Source organism: Camelus ferus, chromosome 34 (genome assembly GCF_009834535.1).
Source record: "Camelus ferus isolate YT-003-E chromosome 34, BCGSAC_Cfer_1.0, whole genome shotgun sequence".
Lineage (NCBI taxonomy): Eukaryota > Metazoa > Chordata > Mammalia > Artiodactyla > Camelidae > Camelus > Camelus ferus.
The window spans coordinates 20,959,957-20,981,499 of NC_045729.1; the positions used below are offsets into that span (position 1 = coordinate 20,959,957).

General features: G+C 59.1%; 1 protein-coding gene across 6 annotated transcripts in view; it reads right to left on the bottom strand.

The window, feature by feature from the left end:
• Positions 1 to 21,330, bottom strand: part of ADA2 (adenosine deaminase 2) — a 41,222-nt gene extending 19,892 nt beyond the window's left edge. For 3 of the 6 annotated variants that reach the window (XR_004317251.1, XM_032473415.1, XM_032473412.1), the window contains exon 1: positions 464 to 799. The gene's annotated coding sequence lies outside the window, so the exon portion shown is untranslated. Of the gene's footprint in view, positions 1 to 463; positions 800 to 17,463; positions 19,664 to 20,832; positions 20,984 to 21,179 lie in introns of those variants that run through there. The other 3 variants (XM_032473410.1, XM_032473413.1, XM_032473414.1) reach the window with 3 other exon arrangements.
• Between the last annotated feature and the right edge of the window lie 213 nt (positions 21,331 to 21,543).

The following is a 21,543-nucleotide window of genomic DNA, read 5'->3' on the forward strand; positions in this document are numbered from 1 at the left end:
CCTGCCCCCATGGCGTCCTCCAGCAAGGGCCCTGCCCCTTGTCCCCTCTCCCCAGTGACCTGTAACACGGGCCACCAGCCTCCAAAACCTCGCACTCCATCCCCTCTGAGGGCCCCCGAGCATCGTGTGGCCGGCAGCTGGGGCTCCTCCTGGCTGCCAGACAGAAGTGTGTCTGGAGCTGGTTGGCCCGGCCCAGCCACGCAGGAGGGAACACCAATCGTCCCTGCCACCTGCCTGAGGTGTCAATTCACCTCCTCTTGCTCCCAGGCCTCGCTTTTGCTTCTAAAAGAAGGTGCATGATAACTCGACAAATATACTCGTCTATTTCCAGATGGAGGAAGGAACTTGCACGTCTGTGCCTTTGAGGGAAGTCCCCAGGCCCAGAGCCCCTTGTCACACCTACCGGAAGGGCCCCCCGGTGAGCGACAGCGCCCCCCCCGCCCCGCCCCGCCCGGGCCGTTACCTCGAGCGGCTCCGGAGGCTGTGACTGCTGGCCGGTCCCCCCGCCGCTCTGCTGGGGGCGGCCGGCGGGCCCTTCACTTTCCCGTGTGGTTTCACTTCCCCTGGCCCGGCGGCCTCCGAGCGCGGGCACGTGCTCGCCCTTCCGCGGGTCCGTGTGCGCGCGGTGCGCGCGCGCGCCTGTGTCTGGGGTTACCCGCGTCGTCAGGTCCTGCGAGTCTGTGGGCTGCGCTCCCTCGCAGGGAGGTTGGAAGTGGCTGTGTCGTGGGTTTTGTAGGATCCAGAACACAGTTCTGGGCCTCACGGACCACCAGGAGGCACTCCAGAACCGGCTCGTGAACTGTGGGAAGCGCCCCCGCAAAAGCAATGGTGAATCGTGGGCCAACCCACTGGATGGAGAGGGACAAGCAGAGGTAATGACAGGTAAACATTTCCGGGGGACTCGGGGACGTGGGGACAGGACAGCGGAGGGGCGGGAGGTGGGGACCTCAGGGGCTGTGGGGAGCAGCGGGAAGGCGGGGGACAGCGGCGCCAGCAGGGAGAGTGGAGTGGATGCAGCACTGGTGCCGGCGTCGAGGTCAGGCCTGGCCACGCAGAGCTGTGTGGCCGCGGCCATGGCACTGAAACTCTCTGTACTGCCGTCTCCTGGGCTGAAAATGAAGATGGCAAAGCAGGGCTGCCGGGCTGCCCTGGGCTCGGTGCGGAGGGCCTGCCTGGAGCAGAACACGGTCTCAGTACTCAGTGACACTGCTACTGGAAGTCAATACTGTGACACACCCGTGGTCACCGGTACAGCCTCCGTGCCATGCAGACGGTCCACGAACTGCCCTGCCGCCCACCTTCCCAGCCCTCCCACTGCCTTCTGCCCCAGGTCACACACAAAGCCACGTCTCCTAGTCCGTGGGAACCCCGGGACCCTTGTCACCACTCCAAGAAGTAAGAGGGCCATCGGCGTACAGAGCAAGAAGAAATTCAAAAGTGAAAACAGACTGGAATTAGAAACTCCCCGATCAAGAGTAATTTTTTTTTAATTAGAGGAATCAGAAGGACAAGCAAGTAGTAAAGAAAAACTAGGATTAAAGCTGGCGGTCAGAGGGCAGGCCGCCAACTCTGAGCAGCACTCGTCTGAAGGTTGAAGAAACACCAGGGCAGGGCTGAAGACGAAGCTTTTCTGTCCAAAAGCTCTGGTTAAAAGTAGGGCCTAGTTTTCACATCTCAAAAGCTTGGCTCTGGGGCCTGCACTCGGCCTGCCGTGGGGCTGCAGAACCCACATGCACTGGGGGAGCGGGGACTGGCCGCGGGCCTGACAGAGCCGGGAACGGGGCAGCTGGGCAGGGTCAGACGCGGGGGTCCCCGCTGAGGTGCCCGCGGCCCTGCCTGCACTCACTCCTCACACGGCTCTTCCGTCCCCCCTGCCCGCGGCTAACCTGCTCCTTCCAGCAGGTCTTTCCTCCAGAGGTCCCCTCCTCTAAAGTGTCCCTTCTTATTGACTGAGGACTGAGGAACCAGTGACCAAACTTGCAAGGAATGGGGTCCTCAGAGAGCTGGTCGAGCGTCCTCTGGGTTGGGGCGCATTTGTAAGTGCACGGACTGATTTCCAGCATGGTGGCAGGCCACGCCCGTGGACTACCCCGGCTCCCCTCCTGAAGCCACTGAATGACAGCGAGAGAAGTTGTCGTGGTTTTAAGCATGTGTTCACCAGGATGAAGAAAACTGGAATGGGGAAAACAGCGAAATGTTTTGGAAGCTGGTACACAGATGAACAAGTGCTGAAAACCTGGAAGTCTCAGAACAGCCGGATCTGTTTTCTCAGCAGCGAGGCCAACAAATAACCCGGCTGCCTCCAAAAGTAGGGGTGGAAATGGGTCCCAGACCGGGGGGGGGGGGGGGGGGGCAACGCAGAGCCTTTCAAAGGAGAACAGCCAAGCAAGTCAGACCATTAAAAGCAAAACATTCCAGAGCCTCGGACAGCCTCCCACCGTCCCTTCCGCAGAGCACCCCAGGCCCGTTTTCAGAAAAGGTAGCTGTTTCTGGCCTCCTTAAGGACGGGGGTGCCACACTACAAACGAAGGTGTTACTGAGATTTTGCACGTTGCGCACTGAGTCTCCTGACCGTGCTCCCCAGAAACAGGCAGCGCCCGCAGCCTGGAAAAGAAAAGCCGGGGAAAAGACCTGCGACCCCGCCAGCGATTTGCTAGACGCCGCGCAGACCCGTGTGCACAGCAGCCTCCCTCCTGTGAGCGCCGGCCTGTGGGCAGCCTGGCCTTTGTCCTAGCGCACCTTCCGTGGACACTGACCGTCACTCGGGCCCCGGCATCCTGCCTCCAGTCACCGACACACACTTGGCAGGCCCCACGTTACCTCTGCACTCTCCGTAATGGTTTTGCTCCATTCTTATTTTTCCTTTCCCGTTTTCTGGGGAGAGGGGCCCTTTTTCTTATTAACCTGCCTGGGGTCTCCCCTCTGGCTGGTTCAGGGATTCATCACCCATCACTCTGCCTTCAGTGTGGCTTCTGAATCCAAAGACAAGAAGCAGCCCTTGGTGACTTGTGTACACGTTGGCTGGCATTTTCTCTTCGCAGACGTGGGGCCTGAGCCTTCCTGGAGTGAAGAACTTTCATCACCATCTGCTGACAGGGCATCGGGTGGGGGACCCGGCTGTTCTGGAGAGGAGCTGTCCCCTGCAGGAGGGGAGGAACAGGGCCAGCCGCCCAGAAACCTAGACCTCCCTGGCTGAGCGCTTCTGGCACCGAGGAGTCCACTTTATCTGAGGCCCAAGCTTCTCCAGGACTGTCCCCTCCCTGGGGGAGAGGCTTTCAGGAAGCAAGGCAGCGCACGTCCCTTCTTGTTTAAAAACCCTCCAGAAGTCCCCCCGTGGCACCCCACCATTCTCACCCTTCACTCCACAGTGTCCCGAGAGTCCTGAATTCCAGCCGTTTCCCAGACGGGCCCAGATCCCCGACCCCAGGCCTCTGCACGAGTCCCCTGAGCCTGGAAAGTTCTTCCTCCCCTTCCCACCAACTCCCACTTTCCAATCTCAGCCTAGACTTCCTTTTCTCTAGAAGTCCCCACCCCTCCTGAGGGACAAAGACCAGCTCAGGGGCTGGTCAGGGGCCCCTCCTGGGCTCAGCACCCCCGGTACCTGTGTTTATAGAAGGATGCATCTCCTCTGAGGACAGAGACTGTTCCGGGCCCCTCCGTCAGCTTGTTCACTGGACAACGGACCAGTGAATCCAGCTGCAGGGGGTCCTTACCCCTCCCAGTTCTTGTCACCGAGGGGCCTCAGGAGGAGGGCACAGGACCCTGCGTGGACAGGCCTTGTTCCCTGACTTAAGCAGGTCTTTTAGCCCCAAAGTGCATTTCCTGACCCTGTTCTAAACCTCTCTGCCTCCTCTGTATCCCCAAGCCCCCAATCTGTGCCCACTCAGGAGGGAGAGGTGTCCGAGCGGGGAGAGGGGGGCTCCCCGGCAGGCGAAAGGGACAGCAGTGGGGGCAGAGGGGGCCCCCTTTGTGCTGTGTTCTGTGCCCCCGTGCACCTCGCACTGCTGTGCAGGCCCCATCACTGTCGCTGTTGTCCAAGAAGCTGACACGGAGGTCCCAGGGGTTCAATAACCAGCCCAGGCGGCTCGTCCTGCAGCTTCCAAGAGGTGGGACCAGGTGAAAACAGCAGTGAGGGCCCTCACGGTGAGCACAGCCCGCGACGGGCACCACCACCTGTCACCCGCACGGTGGGCGGGCAGTCCGTCCGGTCCGTGTGACAGGTGAGGGCCTCAACGCGGAGATGTTCGTAGACTCCATCCGGATTCCACGGCAAGTGGTGAGCCTGAGGGTGCAGTACCCTTCCCTCCCTTGACTCTCCCTGGGGAGCAAGCAGGCGTGTGGAACGGGGATAAAGTGCCTGAGGGCCCACGCGCGTGGGGGCAGGCAATGTGCAGGGCGGAGGGTCCTGGACCAGGACCCCACTCGGGCCTCGGTCTCACTCATCCGGAGGCCAGGATCGCGTCACACTCCTCCTCACTCTGCAGAGTGGACTGGCGGGCGGTGCCCACACACGCGTGCCCTCCCCTCCTCCCTGGACACTGCCCCACGCCCTCCCGCCCCGGCTGCCCAGGGGCCAGCATCAGCTTTCCAACCCTCCACCCACACACCCAGACAGCCCTCTTGCCCGCTGGTCCCGGCCCTCGGGCTCTCAGCCTGGACCGCAGGTAAGGTCACCTGGGAGGTTTCAGGAACCACAGCCCTCTAGGCCACACCCCAGACCAGTTAAATCTGCTTCTCTGGGCTGGGGACATGGCTGCTGGTGGGGTTTATTTTTTAACTTCTCTAATGGTTCTTAAGTGCAATCAGGGGTGAAAACTACTGCATTTCAGGAGCTGGGTCCCTGTGAAAAAGAAATAGCAGTTTATGGCATTATCTGCACACACGAAAAGACCCAAATTCCTGGGAGGGGAGCTGCCAGGACCCTGGTGAGAAAAGAGGGGGCCCCGGCCCACCCACCAAGGCAGCCCACGCTGCATGGTGCAGCTTCTGTCCCGACGCCCACACCCTGTCCTGACTCCTCCCCGAGTTTCAAAGAGAGAAGCTGAGGTCTGCAGGAAGAAAACAGTCGGGGCCGCGGTGCTTGGGAAGTTCCCAGCTGAGACTACGCTTCTCCAGGCCTGTCCACACGAAGGAGGGCAGAGGCGGGGGACAAAACGGACAGGGCTCAGAATAAATCTGCCACTAGCAGCCACTTCCCGAGTCCTACCAAAGACCTTGTAACGCTGGCCCAGCCTGTCGGTCAGACCGGCGACCACGTGGGCTCCGGGTCAGGGCGTGAGGGTCGGGCTGCCTGCAGGCGCCCACTAACCCCCCACTAACCAAGACCCTGCATTTGCACCTGGAATTGTTCTATAGGTATGCCAGGCCAACCTCCCAGGCAACTCTCCTCTTCCCCCAGCGCAGATGTAGAGATTTGGGGTGACTCCACCCCCAAACATAGAACCTGGCGAGGCCCGTGTTAAAATGTAAATGCGAGGGCCTTAAATATTTTTAAAGTCGTAATGCAAGAAACAGATGGCCCAGGGGCCAAAGGGGTTGCCTTTTAAATGCAAACGACAATAATGAATTTTTAAGTGCGATCATTGTCAGGGTGATGGGCTGACTCAGGCTGGAGGGAAGGGACCAACTGGGTGGGCCACTGCTTTACTGAAAAAAAAACGAAAACAAAGACCCACACGGGCAGAGAAAAAAAAACGAAAGGGGACGCAAGAGCCCAGGAGAGTTGATAGAAAGTTCCAGGGGCCGGCCAGGGAGTCAGAGGGCCAGGTTCCTGGGGTCTGTGGCCAGAAAACCAGGGGTCGTCCGGGAGAGAAGTAGGCCCAGAACCACCAGCTCAGAAGCCTGAACTCAAAGCCGATGGGAGAGCAGCGGGCGTCTCCCTCCAGGGCCCCCTGCGCCCACACCCCAGCTCCTCCTGAGACAGGAGGGGAGGGGGCAGGGCACAGCCACTCAAGGAAGGACAGCAATTTAACACCAAAATGGCGGAAGATTCACCAAAATGGCGGAAGACTCAACTCCCAGTTGGCCTTGAGGATTGAGAGGTTTAACTTCTAGCAGACCTTGAGCTTGTTATACGCTCACTGTAACAGTGTGATAAACAACATGCCCGCAGGCGCCGCGACAGCCCCAGGGCTGACCGCAAAAGGCCAAGGAACGGGCGTGGCCCAGTCCCTGGGATTCCCAGCCCCTTCCCCAGGGCGGTTGGATTGATCCCACCTGTAGGCGTGTGACGCTACTGAGCCCAGAGGAACTGGCAACACCACGCCTAGAGGCCTTTCTCGCTCCCTCCCCTTCGGAGACGCCTGCCCTCTTCTGTGTGTCTCTGTGGAGTGTGCGCCTGCTTTCACTCTGACCTGAGCACCCAGCCCCCACACCTCTTTCCTGGCCTTTCTCCTGCCTTACACTCTATGCAGCGCGTCTCTCTCTAAATAAATCTACCTTACCTCAACGGTGGCCTGCACTTGAATTCTTTCCTGTGCGAAGCCAAGGACCCACACCCGGCAGGGCACGTCCCAGGGGCTCAGCCGAGACCTGGGACTCGGCCCTCCTCACGCCCCACACCCGTTTTCCTGCATCACTCTTCCCTACAATGTGTTCCAGGGCAGCTTCCTGACGGCGGGCGACGGTCCCAGCGTCCAGCACGTCCTGAATCCGTGCCCCTTCCCTCTGCTGTCCTGGACTCCTTGGTTCGTTCATGCACACTGCAGGCCACGCGTCCTTGGAAGTGGTGTTCCGTGGTTGAAGGTCTACTCAGGAGATACTGCTCCAGGCTGCAGACAAGGCTGTAATCCAAGGAGGCTTGTGATTGTCAACTGCAGAAGGTTTTTAAAAATGCGAGAGGAGTTTGGGTGCTTAGTTCAGATCTTCTGTGGTCGGGCAGATGCTGGCCACGTAAGACACAGATGCCCCTGGGAAACTGGGACCAGTGAGAGAGCAGCCTTCCCAGGTGATGCTCAGACAGGGCTTGGGGGCTGCAAAGCCACGGCCTGGGGCCCAGGCCTCTGCTGATCTCGTAAACGAGCAAGCAATTGTCCCACCAGCCTGAGCCCCCCAAGCCCCCGCGGGCTAGTTGCCTTTTGTTCTCTGCCCATTTGCGTCTCCCTGTCTTTCCCCAGGAACTGCTCAGACCCCCGTGTCCAGGGCCCACCCCTAGGTCAGCTTCTTGGCTGCTGCGCCATGCTGGGCTGCCTGGTGCCGGCCACCTGTGCTGGGGCCGCCTGGACCACAAGCAGGGTGAGCCTGCCCTTCCTCACAGCGTGAGGCCACGCCAGTGTCACCTGGGTGCGATAGGGGGCAGAGTGCGAGTCGGGGGCGTGGGGGCCAGGATCCCGAGAGGATTCTCGATGGGGATCCACACCCCCCCCGCCACCCCCACGCACGTGGGTGCGTGACCCAGCGGGGGATTTCCAGAACCCTGGACCTTAACCTGCAGCACAAGACACTTCCCTCCTGGGGTCTCAACCTCTCTGTCTGCATTAGTTCACGGGCCCTGCCACAGCACGGGGTGGGCGGGCGGCTTAAATGATAGACATTCATTTTTTCGGTTTTGGAGGCTGAAAGTCCCAGATGAAGGTGTCTGCTGGTTTGGCTCCTCCTGTGGCCTCCCTCCTCGGCTTAGAGAGGCTGCCTTCTTGCTGTACCCCCACGTGGCCCTCCTCTGTGCGTGCACCTTGGTCTCTCTGTCCAAATGTCCCCTCCTTATGAGGACCCACTCTGACAGCCTCGTGTACCCTAGTCACGACTGCAAAGGCCCACCTCCAAGGCCAGCCCCACCCCAAGGTCCAGGGTTCAGAGCTTCAGCACATGAATCTGGGGACCCGACTCTGCCCGCAGCCCTCTGGGTGACGAGCTCGTAACTTCAGGCCGCTTCACTGGGTGAAGCAAGTGCCTGGACGGGAAGGCGGCGGTGGCTCAGAACCAGCAGGTGGAGCCTGGAGTTACGGAGCCCCTGCAAAGTCCCAGGCTGGTCTGTCTTGTCCTTTGTTGACAGGGAAAGACCCCTCCTTCAAGGCAGGGCCCCGCAGACAGCGTCTGGTCTAAGCAGGAGGTCCCTGGAGGCGGAGGGACAGACACACTCCATCCCGGCCCTGAGGGAGCTCGCAGTTCTTGCTGGGGGCCGGACAGACCCCTGTGAAACAACAGGAACATGGCCAGGCCACGTGGAACCGAGTTCTCTGGGTGGTCAGACTCCAGGGGCTGCTGGAAATCCGAGAGAGGGGAGAGGAGGGCCCCGCGGGGGCTGAGGCACGCGCTGGCCTCAGCTGAGTGAGAGCCAGTCAGCAAGCCTTCCTCACACGGACGACTCGAGGTCTCCAGAGTTTCACTTCCAGTTTCTAAAACCTCAAGACAACTGTGGACCTCGCTTGTTCGCCATAGGCCCCCGCCGCACCCCCTTTGAACGGACACTTTCCCCCGAGGCTGGGCCAGGAAAGGCAGCCCCGCCCTCTGCAGACACCCCAGGCTCACACCCGCCCGCCCGGCCCGCCCCGAGCCTGGCTGCAGGTCGCAAGGGCCGGCTTGTTTGGGGGCCCGGGGTCGCTTCCTGGCTGCACTGGCCTCAGCCCACAGGATGTGGGCAGGGAGGGAAGGGGGGCCCTGGAGAACCCGGAAAATCAGAGGGGAGAACAGAGCACACACGGAACTGAGGACCTGACGCACGTCTCTCCGCCCTGAATTTTAGGGTCCAGGGTCCCAACTGGCCTGGGCCTGCAGGCAGGCCCCCACCCCTCCTCGACCCCACAGGCCCCACTCCGCCCTCGGGCGGCCCGTTAGCCTGGGGAAGGCTGCAGCCCCTCCTAGGGGTCCAGGTGTGCTGTGGGCCCTCAAGCGGGGCCTCCGCAGGGCAGCGCCCCGCCCTAGCGGTGGCCAAAGTGCCTTCAGTTCAGGTGCTGCGTCTGGAGTGTCCTGCAGACCTGCCTGAACCAGGTGACTTAAGAAGGTGACTGAGGGCCCCAGGGCCCTTCCAGGGATGGAGCGGGGATGCGCCAGGAGAGTGACTGAGCCCGAGCTTCTGGAGCCTGGGGCTCCTTGAGGGCCGCAGGCGCCAGGGCGATGCCCACTGCCAGGGGCAGACGAGCCGACCGCAGCCGGGGGCTGGAGGGCCACAGCACCCTCACCCGACTTCCCCTGTGTCTCCCGCTGTGACTCCCACGGGCACCAGCGCGAATCTGGCTCAAGAGACACGGAGGATGTAATCAGCCCTCCCTGGATTCCCAAGAAAAAGGAGCCCACGTCTGAGCTCCCCAGGAAGCTGCAGTCCACACCCTCCGCCAGCAGGGCCGGCCCACAGAGCCAGGCCCCCGGACGCGCCCCCCACACCTCGCTGCACTCAAACCTGAGCATTTCAGGGCCCCCGGCCCTCGGGGGTGTGGGGACCCCCTTCCTTGGGCCCCCTGGGTGTTGGTGATGGCCCTCCTCCCCCGGCGGTGGGCAACAGGGAGGATGCTCCCACGGCCCCCGTGCCTGCGTGGCCAGAACTCCTAGCGACAAGCGTGACCACCTGGGACCTTAACCACACTCCTCATACACGCCTCGCCCATCTCCCAGGTGCTGTCTCCGCCCTTCCCGACCAGGGGGGCTGGCCACCAGGAGGGGGAGGTGAGCCCCAGTGCCCCCGTGGGAACCCTGCACTGCCCCCCACCCCCCACGATGATGTGGGTTCTGAGGAGCCGGTGGACGACCAGCAACACCTCCTCAGAGCTGGGGAAGTCATCCCCTGGCCACGATCAAGGGCCCCGGGGGCAGGGCTGGTGCCTTTACAAAACCAAAACCAGGACGTGAGCGGCCTGAGGCGGGAGATGCATCCACAGAGCTGACCGTGGCCGCAGGCCGCCGTCCTCATCCTTCACCACGGAGCATGTTACATGTCACGTGCCTCGTGAGTTCCGAGTGCACAGGTCAACGCTGTGCAGCAGATTCACAAAGCCCAGCTGTGCGGCCACTGGAGTGAACACACGTTAGGACATCCTCGTCACCCCAGTGACCTCCCCGGAGCCCGTTCACCTGTGGGTCAGGATCTGACCCACAGGTGTTGGAGCCTGTCCACCATGCTTTAAATATTTTTTAAAATGTTGCTAGCTTTTTAAAATGAGACAATTTCACATAAAACTTTAAAATTTTAACTTCTCTGGAAAGATCAGAAGATTGGGCAAAACCGTACCCTCCTTCACACAAGGCGAAACCAGGAGCTGCCCCTGCCAGACAGGCAGGAGCTCCCAGTCCCTCTGAAACCAGTGGGGAGCTGGGAGGGTCCCGGACCACGGCCCGACGCCTGGCTCCAGGCTCCAGGCAGAGGGCCTTGGGCCACTCTGTTCTCACAAAGTTAATTCATGGTTTTCACCAAAAAGGAGCCAATCTCTTCACTTGGGCGACCCTCCCTGAAAGCAAAGCCACACGTCCTGTTTAGAAGCTTCGTAATTAGGGTTTGTCCCGGACGCGGGCTCACTTCTTCGCTCTCCTTGGGGTTCTCCTCTCTGCACACAGGGGGGCCCTTCTCAAACCTTCCTTCTGGTTTCTGTGTGTTTGCTGGACTCAGACGCCTCTCTCCCTGGGCGCTCTTGACAGCTGATCAGAGGACGACTTAGTTACCGAGGATGCGGGTTGTCCACCACTTCCCGCTTTGCCCCTTATGCTTTTGTTCAGAGTGTAATGCCTCCAGGGGAGGTGGACCCAGCCCCGGGGACCCGGCTTCTTGGACAGTGATTGGCTCGGAGCAGGCGAGTGACCTGCCTAGACAGAGACACAAGAGGATGGATGGTGACATTGGCTGGGGGCTTTTGGAGCAGACCCCTCCCTTCCCCGCCATCTTTGCTCATTATCACAGTGGTATGTGACACTCGGCGCGGCTGCAGCCACCTGGGGATCACGCTGGGCAAAGCCAGGAGGACCACAGAGAGGCTGGACAGAGCCCCGAGCCTGCTGCGCTGCCTGGTGGCCCAGACGCCTCCTTCCGGACCTCCTGTCCTGAGATCAGATGCCCTGTTGTTTGGGCCACTTTAGTTACTCATTCTGTTATTTGGAACCAAAACCCCGAGTCCTGTGGCCAACACCAGGACAGCCCCCTGTCTTCCACCACCTACTCAATTCGTTACCATATTTTGGGGGTGCATTTCTCATGTTCAAAGCTACAGTCAACCACCTGATGTTTAAATGTTTGTTTTTAAATCTCAAGAGATGAGTTTTTCCTTATCTTAACTCCAGAGATTTTGTGTAAATGATATGCCCTAAAAACTGGTTCATGAAGGGCTGCGGGGCAAACCAAGGACACAGCCAAGGGCAGACCCACCTCAGCAGGTCCGAGCACCAGCAACCTGGGTCACACCCACAAGCAGGCGGCCTGCGTCACACGTCACACGTCACACGTCACACGCTGGCTTTGCAGACCCGTGAAGTGTCTTTGCGTGCTGCCAGCCTCCAACCCACCACTTCTAATTAGAGAATTAAAAGCCCCTTTGTCGGGAAGGCTCCAGCTGCTCCAGGCCTCACCTCGCCCAGCACCTGGGGGGAACGGGGTTCAGTGTCCCCAGTGCTGGGGTGATAAGGGCCAGCCCCGAAGCACACCCACCGTCGCCGGGCCCAGAGCTTTAGCCAGCGGAGCATGAGCTTCCATCCGCGGAGCAGCCCGGTGTCCCTGGGGTGTCCTGTCCATCGGTGCTGATCCCCAAGGCCCCTCCGCTAAGTGGGCAACAATAGTCCCCATTTCACAGACAGGGACCCTGCCCGAGACCGAGAGGCCGACGGCCTGCAGCGCTGGTCTCTGTCCTCCTGCCGCCTTGCTCCCGGGCAGGTCCTTAAGCTGTAACTCGCAGCTCTCCAGCTGGCTGCTCTCTGGCAGTGGGGCTTTTGCACCAGAGTCCTCAGTCTGAGCCCACCTCTCAAGCCCCCAGCTGGTAAGGGAAGACCCTTCTGCGTGGCACACAAGCTGAGATTCATCCCAGTAACCTGCTAGGGGAAGGCCAGCCCCCCTCGCCCACCCTGGAGACAGCCTCCCAATGGCACCCCCACTATAAGATGGAACCAGAGCCTGCACCTGGGGTGTGTTCTTGCCAAGACGTTTTAATCGGAATCTAATCAGGCCTTTTAGGTTTGATGCGCAGTTTAGAAACGTACAGATAAAGGAACAAGTGAAATGACCCAACAGGGACATAATTAGACAAATTTACAGTATGGAATACTACACAAGAGAACAGAGCTGTATCTTCCAGAGTCAAAGACACACTAAAAGGAGAATCGATTATTTTGGATTGAAATAGATTCAAGATCAACAGAATGCAACGCACGAGCCTTGATTTCAAGAAACCAGCTTCAAAAGATATTTGGGGGCAAATGGGAAATGTGAGTATGGCCTTGTTGTTAGATTGAATCAAAAATTATTCTCATTTTGTTAGGTGTGACAATGGCATTGTGCTTATAAGGCCAACATCCTCACTTTCTGGGGAAATATTTGAAGGATTGAAGCCACTGTGTGTGTAATTTACTTTAAGAGGATTCAGATACACAGACATGAAGACAGGTAGGTAAACAGGTGGATGATGGATGGAGCAAATACAGCAAAATATCAAGTATCAATAGACTGTGTTTCAAATACAGTAAAAGTGGGGGGAAAACCTTTCATCGTGCAAAGTTTATAAACTGAATGAAGGTGACCGTGGGGTGGAGACTTGAAGCCAGGGCCCCTGTTGGTCCTGTTTTGCCCACCTGGTCCCCTCTCTTGCTGTTTCAGCCTGGACTCTTTGAGGCTAGAATGAGCTTAGAGACTGGGAGACCCCGATACCCAGACCAGGCAGCACTGGTTCTGAGGCCGGACGGCCACGGCAGGCTCCTCACTGCGTCCTGGAGATGAAGACACAGGCAGACCCTACACAGAAGAGCGGAAGCCCCTCCCGGGCATCCGTCCCAGCAGGCGGAGGAGCAGAGGTAAAAGCACAGTAAGGGAAACACGCACCACTCAACACTCGGTGCAATGTGCCGATTGTGTCCCAGCAAAGCTGGAAAAAATGGTAACCAGCAGCGAGACTGGAGCCTGAGGTTAGCGACATTCACCAGAGTAGAAAGTCCTCCCTGACCATGAGGGTCAAAGCTGAGGGTGGTCCTGCTGGTGGGAATGTAAACTGATGCAGCCACTATGGAAAACGGCATGGAGACTCCTCAAAACACTAAGAATAGGCTTACCCTAGTGACCCAGCAGTCCCGCTCCTGGGCGTATACCTGGAGTGAACTCTAATTCCAAAAGCACCCCAGTGTTCATAGCAGCACTATTTACAACAGCCAAGACATGGAAACAACTTGAATGTCCATCAACAGATGACTGGGTAAAGAAGCTGTGGTGTATTTATACAATGGAATACTACTCAGCCATAAAAAATAATAAAATAATGCCATTTGCAGCAACATGGATGGACCTGGAGACCATCATTCTAAGTGAAGTAAATCAGACAGAGAAGGAAAAATATCATGTTTTATCGCTTATATGTGGAATCTAAAAAAACGACACATGTGAACTTATTTACAGAACAGAGAGAGACTCCCAGACACAGTAAACAAACTTATGGTTACCAAGGGGGGGAAAGAGTGGGAAGGGATAAACTGGGAGTTCGAGATTTGCATATACTGACTGGTATGTATAAAATAGATAAACAAGTTTATACTGTACAGCACAGGGAACTACATTCAATACCTTGTAGTAACTATAATAAAAAGAACATGAAAAGGAATATACATATGTGCATGCAAGACTGAAACGTGACGCTGTGCACCAGAAATGGACATAACATTGTGGACTGACCATACCTCAACTAAAAAAACTGGGAAAAAAATTTTTAAAAATTAAAATAATAAAAAAACAGCAAGTCAATATGATTTTCTAGGAATTTTAAAGTTAAAAGAAAAAAACCCTGAGGGTGATGCTTCCCAGGACAACTAACAGATTTAGCACAAACTTCATAAAATACCAGTGAACTACTTTATGGAATGAGACCAAATTATCACTCAGCTCCTATGGGAAAAGAAGTGGCCAAAAGTGCAGCCTTGACGGACACATTCGGAGGCGGTAAGCTCCCTGAGGAAGGCGGTCATGCTGGCTCCTGTGCCGCCCAAGCCCCCATCACTGCCACGGGGCCTCGCACACAATAGGTGTTCGATTAAAGAATAAATCAGGGTTGAGGGTACAGCTCAAGTGGCAGAGTGCATGATTAGCATGCCCGAGGTCGTGGGTTCAAGCCCCAGCACCTCCTCTAAAATAAATAAATACATGAACCTAATTACCCTAAGAAAGAAAAAAACCAATGGACATGAGCAAACAACAAAGTCAACCCCAGAAGGCTGGCTGCCTGCACTGACCAGAAAGCCCCACGCTGGCACTGCGGGGGCAGAGTGTCATCTGGGCTGACGCCACCAGCAGCACAGAGAGCGGAGGCTGGACCCCAGCCAGCTTTGGAGCATCGGGGGCAGGTGCTGGATTTCCTCGTGGAGAAAGTCTGGGGCAGGAACTGCAGGGCTGGGCCTTCGGGCATCGCCGCCCAGGGATCGGCCTGGACTGCCTGGCATTTCTCCAGTCGGCCCGGCCTTGGGGGTAAAGCAGACACGACCTCAAAGACCGACTCCCCCCAAAACTGGAAACATGAGTGTAAATTACCCCACCCCCGTGAAGATGGAGGTTGTAACAGCACCTCTCTCATAAAGGAAGCCAGTAAGACAGTGTATGTAACGTATCGGCCAGAACGTGCGGTGGGGTGGGCGCAGCGGGGACTCAGGAGACAAGAGCAGCCACTGCTGCTGTTACGATGCCAAACGCAGCTGACAAAACGCGTGTAAGGACCACCTGCTTAAATACACTTCTCGTTGCCAGTTTTCTTAAATGTAAGGAAGAAGTTCCACTGTCACCTTTGAAGGCATTCGTCAGTCAACGGGATGATTTCCCTTCCTGCGTCCTCTCAGGCTGCAGGGAGGATGGGGAGGCGTGGGGTAGAGCTGTCCTCTAATGGCTTCCAGCCCACCTGCAGCTCAGTTGGCTCCACGGGGACCAGCGTGTGCTTGTGTTTCTGTTCTCCTTTGGGTCCAGCAACACCACTCACAGAGTAAGTGCTCTAAACCCATCTGGTAAACCGAATGGAACTCCATCTGGTGCCCAGGAGCCCTGGCCTTGCTTCTGGAAAGAGGAGCTCAGGGAGCCTCTGCTGGGGAAGGAGGACGTGGGGGAGGGGACTGGTGACATCCACACAGGAAATGCTCAGGAAGGTGGTCCTCTGGCACCTCTGCCTTTGGAGCCCCTGACCCAGAGGGAGCGAAACTTCCAGAGCTCCCTCACCTGGGAGTTCTGCCTGGGGCTTCGGGGGAGCACCTGGGTTCAGGAAAGGGCTGTGTCACTGACACCACTGGGCGGTGATTTTACTGGGCTACCTGGTCTTTGGAGAAGGAAATGGGCTGTAGACAAAGATATTAGCATCCTAAAAGGAGAAAAACCTGGGGGGGGAGGGTAGCACTCAATGGTAGAGTGTGTGCTTAGCATGCAGGAGGTCCCGGGTCCAATCCCCAGCGCCGCCTCTGAGAATAAATAAACCTAGTTACCTACACCCCCCAAAAAACCCCAATAATTAAAAGGAGAATATCCGTCAGCAGAAAAGGACCCAGAAACGGAGGCTGGGACCCACTCAGAGGGGCTTGTCTGCCCGGACCACCCGACTTGTTAGCAGCAGAGCAAGGACCACCGAGAGGCCAGGCCTTCCGCTCCCGCAGCCTCTCCCGCGACAGTCCCTTTGCCCTCAACCCGCAGACGGGCATCTGACTGCGTTCCCTCTGTCCTGGATCGCTCAGTCTTTTCGTCCTTCCCGCCCGTGGGCACCTCGCAGCTCTGAGGGGCCTCGTGCCCAGAGCAGAAGCTGGGACTGTGGGGCTTCTGAGATGTCGTTCCGGCTGCTTCAAGTGCCAGTGGCCACTGACGGCGTCGGAGACGGTGACAGTCCCCGCCACTGGCCCGTGCCCGAGAAGCAGACCCTTTGTCAGCAGAGGTGCCAGCTTTGTGCTGAGAGCGGGGAGGAGGGAAAGGGACTGGCTGGTGGAAGTTCCAGCACACGCTCTCAACGAGAAAATAGTGAGGCAGAGGAAGAGCCAAAGGGGAAACAAGCAAACCCTGGGAACCGCGCTGTGAGGGAGCCCAGCTGCTCTGCAGGCTGGGCCGAGGGTGGGAGCTGCCGTCCAGCCCAGCCCCCAGCAGTGCGGCAGGTAAATGAGACCCAAGGCAGGCCTGAAGGGGGCTGGTGGGCGAGGCTGCCCGGTTCTTGGGCAGTTGAAGTCGGCCCTGGGAAAAGCGAGGGGGCTTGGTGGCTATCACGGGTTTGGTCGGGCGGTGCCAAGCCTGGAGGTAGCTGGTTTGGCCCCCGAGGACCGGGCCAGCTCACACAGGGGACGCAGCAGACCCAGGGCCAGGAAGACTGAGTTTGTGCCACTCCACCGTGGGGCAGGAAGGAGGAAGCGAGGAATTTGCACAACAGAAACTAGCATATGGGCCCCAAAGAGACCCTTCCGAGCAGGGGGTGGGAGGGCAGCCCCATAGGGTCACTCTGGCGGTTTTGCTTGGGTTTCAGATCCTGTGGCTGGGGCGGGACCACAAGGGCCAGTCTGCTCCCAGCTGCCTCTGTCTCTCTCAGGCTCCTGGACACAGAACAGCTGAGCAGATAAACAAGTCACCAGCTGCTCCCTCCTCCCCCACGACACCTCGGTCCCCAAGTCCCACTCCTTCTCGCTTCACTCCTCCCTGAAGCCAACCTCCCTCAGCAGCAGCTGCAGCCTGCCGGTCCCCTCCCGCGGTCCCCTCTCGGGGTCCCCTCCCGTGCCCGCTGCCCACGATGGGGCCAGTGCAGCACGTGGAGGAGCCCGGCCCCTCCCCCGGAGCCACTGCAAACAAAATAGTGGCGCTTTCTGAGAGTGATCACGGAGCCCGGGGGCCCCCCCGAGGAAACGGCACTGAGTTCATGGCCCCACCACAGCCCTGGAGACAGTGTCCGGCCACTTGGCCCGGAGTCCCGTGCCAGGCCCAGGAAAACCGTGAGGAGGGGTTTATCTGAGCAGAGCCTGGGGGGGCCCCTCTGTCCAGACTGCAGGGAGGAGGCCTAGGCCCAGCTCCAACCTTGAATAAAGGCCACATCCCCTGCCTTGTGACCAGGAGAGCAGGCCAAGCTCCGAGGAAACGTACAAGCCTGCAGGCAAAGACAGGCTGGTGTATCCTAGTCGCACCCACACACACGCACACACCCACACACTCATTAACAAAATTAAGGCCATCACGACAGACTCCGGGGCTGGCAGTCAGAGCTCCGGGTCGGTCTGTCTAACAAGCCCCCAGCGCCCGTGTCGGCACCAGCACAGGCCTTGTCCTGGAGGGCCTGGGGGGTGCCCTGCGCTGGGTGGGGAGACCCCCAGAGGTTTCCTCTGCACTTAAGACGTTCAGCTCGTGTGCTGCTGGCTCACCTGTGTTCTGAGAAGCGGAAGGCCCTGCGACTAGGATACACCAGCCTGTCTTTGCCTGCAGGCTTGTACGTTTCCTCGGAGCTTGGCCTGCTCTCCTGGTCACAAGGCAGGGGATGGTCTTTTCTGAGGAAAACAAACTGCCTTCCACTTGCCGACTGTGTCATATTCGTCTGCACAGCCCCGTGCTGTTTCGTGGGAGCAGCAGGAGAGCTGGGCTGGAGGCTGGCATGGCTGTGTGACCTTGGACCTGTTACACAACCTCTCTGAGCCTCGGTGCCCTCACTGGTAAAATGTAACCCCTCTTTATCTTCCAGGTGAGGTTAAGTGAGGAGGCAGCGTTAAAGTAAGGTAGGACATGAAACATCAGCATTCCACCGCGGCCCCTCTGGTGCTCAATAAAATCATTTCGGGTTTTGAATTCTGTGGGAGGCCAGAGGGAAACATCAGATGGGAAGTGGACGGTGCAGGTGGCGGAGTAAAGGTGCTGAGGCCAGGCCTGAGGCCTGAATGCCCCTCCCAGTGAGGCCTGGGGGGTGGGGGGACAGTTCGGGTCTTCCCTCCCCCTCTGAGTTGGGCAGGTTCTCAGCCTCAGCACTTCTGATGCTTGAGGCCAGGTGATTCCTTGGTGTGGGCCCCAGGATGACAATCAGGATGTCTCTAGAGCTGGCTCCGTGTCCCCGAGGTGAGGAGGGCACCGTCCCCCTGGTTGAGAGTGGCCACTATGGGCTGGGAGTCTTGGCTGCCCCGGGGAGTCCGAACCAAGGCCGTGCTCACGGCGGAGTCAGGAGGAAGGATGTCCCCAGGCCTTCCTTCCAGGGCAGCAGCTCTGATGACCCCAGGCACTGTCCTGGGGAAAAGCTCCCGCTCTGGTATCCCCTTGTTTGCAGAACCGAGGTGACTCTCTTTAATGAACAGGGAAGTGGCGGGTGTAGGAGTCCGCTCTGCACCTGCCCTTGCCCTGCGGCCGAGCAGCCCCCAAGTCTGTGCAGCTGCTTCCTTGGCTGTGGAAGTGGGAGCGAGAGTCCCGTGGCCGCGGGTCCCACCGTGTGATCAAACCAACCACCAATGAGGGCGTCGCAAAGCTCCATCTACCACTGCCAGAAATCGTCCCCAAGGTCCCCTGCAGGGAAAGCACTGTGGGAGCTGGGAAGACCTCCCTGTTCCTTCCAGGGCTCACAATCTGGTTATGGAGAAAGATGATTTCAAGAAAAGGCCACACACAGAAAATGCCTCCCACCCTCCAGGGGCCTTGGGGCAGGATCCAGGACCTCAGCTTCTTCATCTATAAAATGGGCATAATAACAGCACGAGTCGCAGGGTAAATGTGAGACTTAAATGAGAGAACACGTCAGATGGTTAACGTGGTCCCGGCACATAGTTAAGTGCAATATAATTGTTAGCAGCGAACACTTGGTGGGGGCGCTGCACCAGCCCCCGGGGACTCGGGGATGAGGTCGGGGCCTCCCTCTGGAGGGGCTCATGGGCGCTCTGAGGGTGCAGGAGAGGCATCTGGCCCCAACTGTGGACGCTGGCTGTGGTGGGGGGAGGGTGACCATGCTGGACCTTGGAGCAGGGCCAGTAGTCCTCAGCCCAGAAGGAGGCAGAGCACTCCTGATGCGGGAAAGCTGAGCACACCTGAGCAAGGCTGCGCGTGGGGACAGGGCAGGGAGGGGAGCCGCCACCACGCAGCTCGGAGCTGCTCGCCTGCTCTGGTTTCTGGTGCTGCTCCACCACCCACCAACTGCCGCGAACCCCACTTGAGCACAGATGGCGCGTAAGTGCATAGATAAGTGAGCTGTAACAGACAGAAGCGTGTGGGTGAGAATGCAGCCGGCCCGTGGGGATGGGTGAGTTTGTCCTCTTCAGAGAGAGCAGCGTCCCCGGTTCCGGCAGGGGCCGACACCTGCAGGAGCGCGGCAAACCCAGGACCAGTGGACACTCGCTGGCCCAGCACATGTCTGGGTCTGTGTCAAGACTCCTGGCGCCACACGGCTCTAGCTTTGCTGCTCCCAACGGCACCCTGACTCCCTGCAGGTCCTCTCCAGACTCTGTGTCTCCCATAACTGCCTGGCCCAGAGCAGCCACCCTGACGTCTGCGGCTTCAGTTCCCTGAGCTGGACCAGGACGCCCAGCCCTGAGGCTCCACGTTGAGCTGACCACATGGAAGAGCCTCCTTTCACTCCTCCATCAGGAGCACCTGCTGAGTGAGAAGGAAAGAACTGCTTCTGATCTGTCCATGCTGAGATCTGTGCACAGCCCTCTGTGGTCTTTCTCCCTGGAGGCAGAAGGCCGGGGGTGGGGGTGGGGAGTAGGGGGGTGCACGCCTGGGGCCAGGGACGCGGGCTCCTGAGGGGCAGAGGGCAAACGCGGAGCGAGAGGCGGTACCTGGTCCTCACGTGCACCGTGTTGTACACCTTAAACTCATGTGAGGTTGTACGTCAGGCTTATGTTAATAAAACTAGGAGAAGAAAAAGAAAGAGAAACAGGAGGCCCAGAGAATAGATGGGGTTTTGCGGACTGCAGAGGGAAGAGTGAGGGGGCAGGGGCGATGAGCAGGCAGGGCTCTGAGCACCAGGCGCCAACTGGTTGTATTTAGAAAAGCAGAAAAGATGCAAGTCTTGACCGCAGGGCAGGAGTCTGGGCCCCGACCTCCAGTGATGCCCAGTGGACACAGCGCTGCCCTCAGCACAGTCAGGCAGGTGCAGGCGTCCTCCTTGGAAAGGCCTGGGGCGTGGGGCCGGCTCTGGGCCCCCCAGCCTGTGGACAGTGCCGGCCGTGGGCTCAGAGCGCCTGGACACTGCATCCCCAAGCCTCACCCTGCAGGTGGACAGACGATGGCCCCTCCCCACCGGACACTGATGAAAAGTACAAAGTGAGGAAACAGACAGATAGGTAGACCCTTGGCCCTGAGTGTCCCCGAAGGGCAGACCTCGGTCAGCCTCACATCTCCTCTGGCCCCTGCTGGGTGCCTGGCATTTTCCAGGACACTGAGGGGCAGTCAGGGTGGCGCCTGGCGCAGATTTCCTCATGCTGTCACTCAGTATTAGGAGCTGCCCCCTGCCTGGTCCCACATTCAAACGAAACTGGGTCCCACGTGGTCACCGAGGACACCCCAGCCTGGGTGAAACCAGGGCCTGGGTGGGGCCTGGGACCAGCCCTTCCCCCAGACGCAGGCCCCCCAGGCCCCAGCCAAGCCCTGGCCGGGCCCCCAGACGCAAGGCTCCTGTGCTCACCTTGGGACCCGCTCTGCTGTGGGCGCAGCAGGCAACTTCCCCAAGAGTGTCCCCAGCTGCAGCCGCCCGGCCGTCATAAACCCGCCACTCCAAGCGCCCAGGGCTTTTATCCCCAACCCCCCCAGCTACTCCTTACCCAGTTAATTAGGCCAGGAAGTGCTGGCAAAGGACACTCTCGGCAGGAGGCGAGGCTGGAGGGGAGATCGCAGGGCCCCACTTCCTGAGGCCTGTGGTGGGGGGGCGTCTCGGGGCGGCTGGAGGTGGCCAGGCGCGACCTCCGCCAGCAGCTGCAGGGAAGAGGCTGAGCTGTGCCTTTGCTCCCAGGCCCTCCAGGGAGCTGGGCTGCTTGTTTACGGGAACGGCACCGGATCTGAGAGCTCAGAAGGGCTGCCCGCCCAGCCCAGCCCACCCCCACCCTCCCCTCAGGAGCCCCAGCCCAGCCCTAGATCACCTCCCCCATTCCCGCTGGCCCCCGACCCTCACCCTGAGCCTCTGGGCCCATGCAGCTGACCCTCCGCCCCCAGGAGAACACAGATTTCTCCTGAGTTGAGCCAGGAGCTGCTCTGCCTGCTCTAAAGCTGCGGGTGCCTGGTTCTGCTGCTGGGCGAAGTCGGGGGTTAATAGTGCGGGATTTGGAGCCCAGCTCTGTCCTGGACGAGTTCTGTGACCTTGCATGAGCTGTTTTCTCAGCTGAAAGAACAGAGACATAAATCCAGCCCTCTGGGGAGGTGCCCCACAGCAGAAGCGGGCAAACGCTGGTGCCAGTGTCAGGGTGCTGCCGGGGGGCTTTGCCGCTGAGCGGTGAGGAGGTCTGAGTCGTCCTGCACCCCCACTTCTCCTTGGGGGC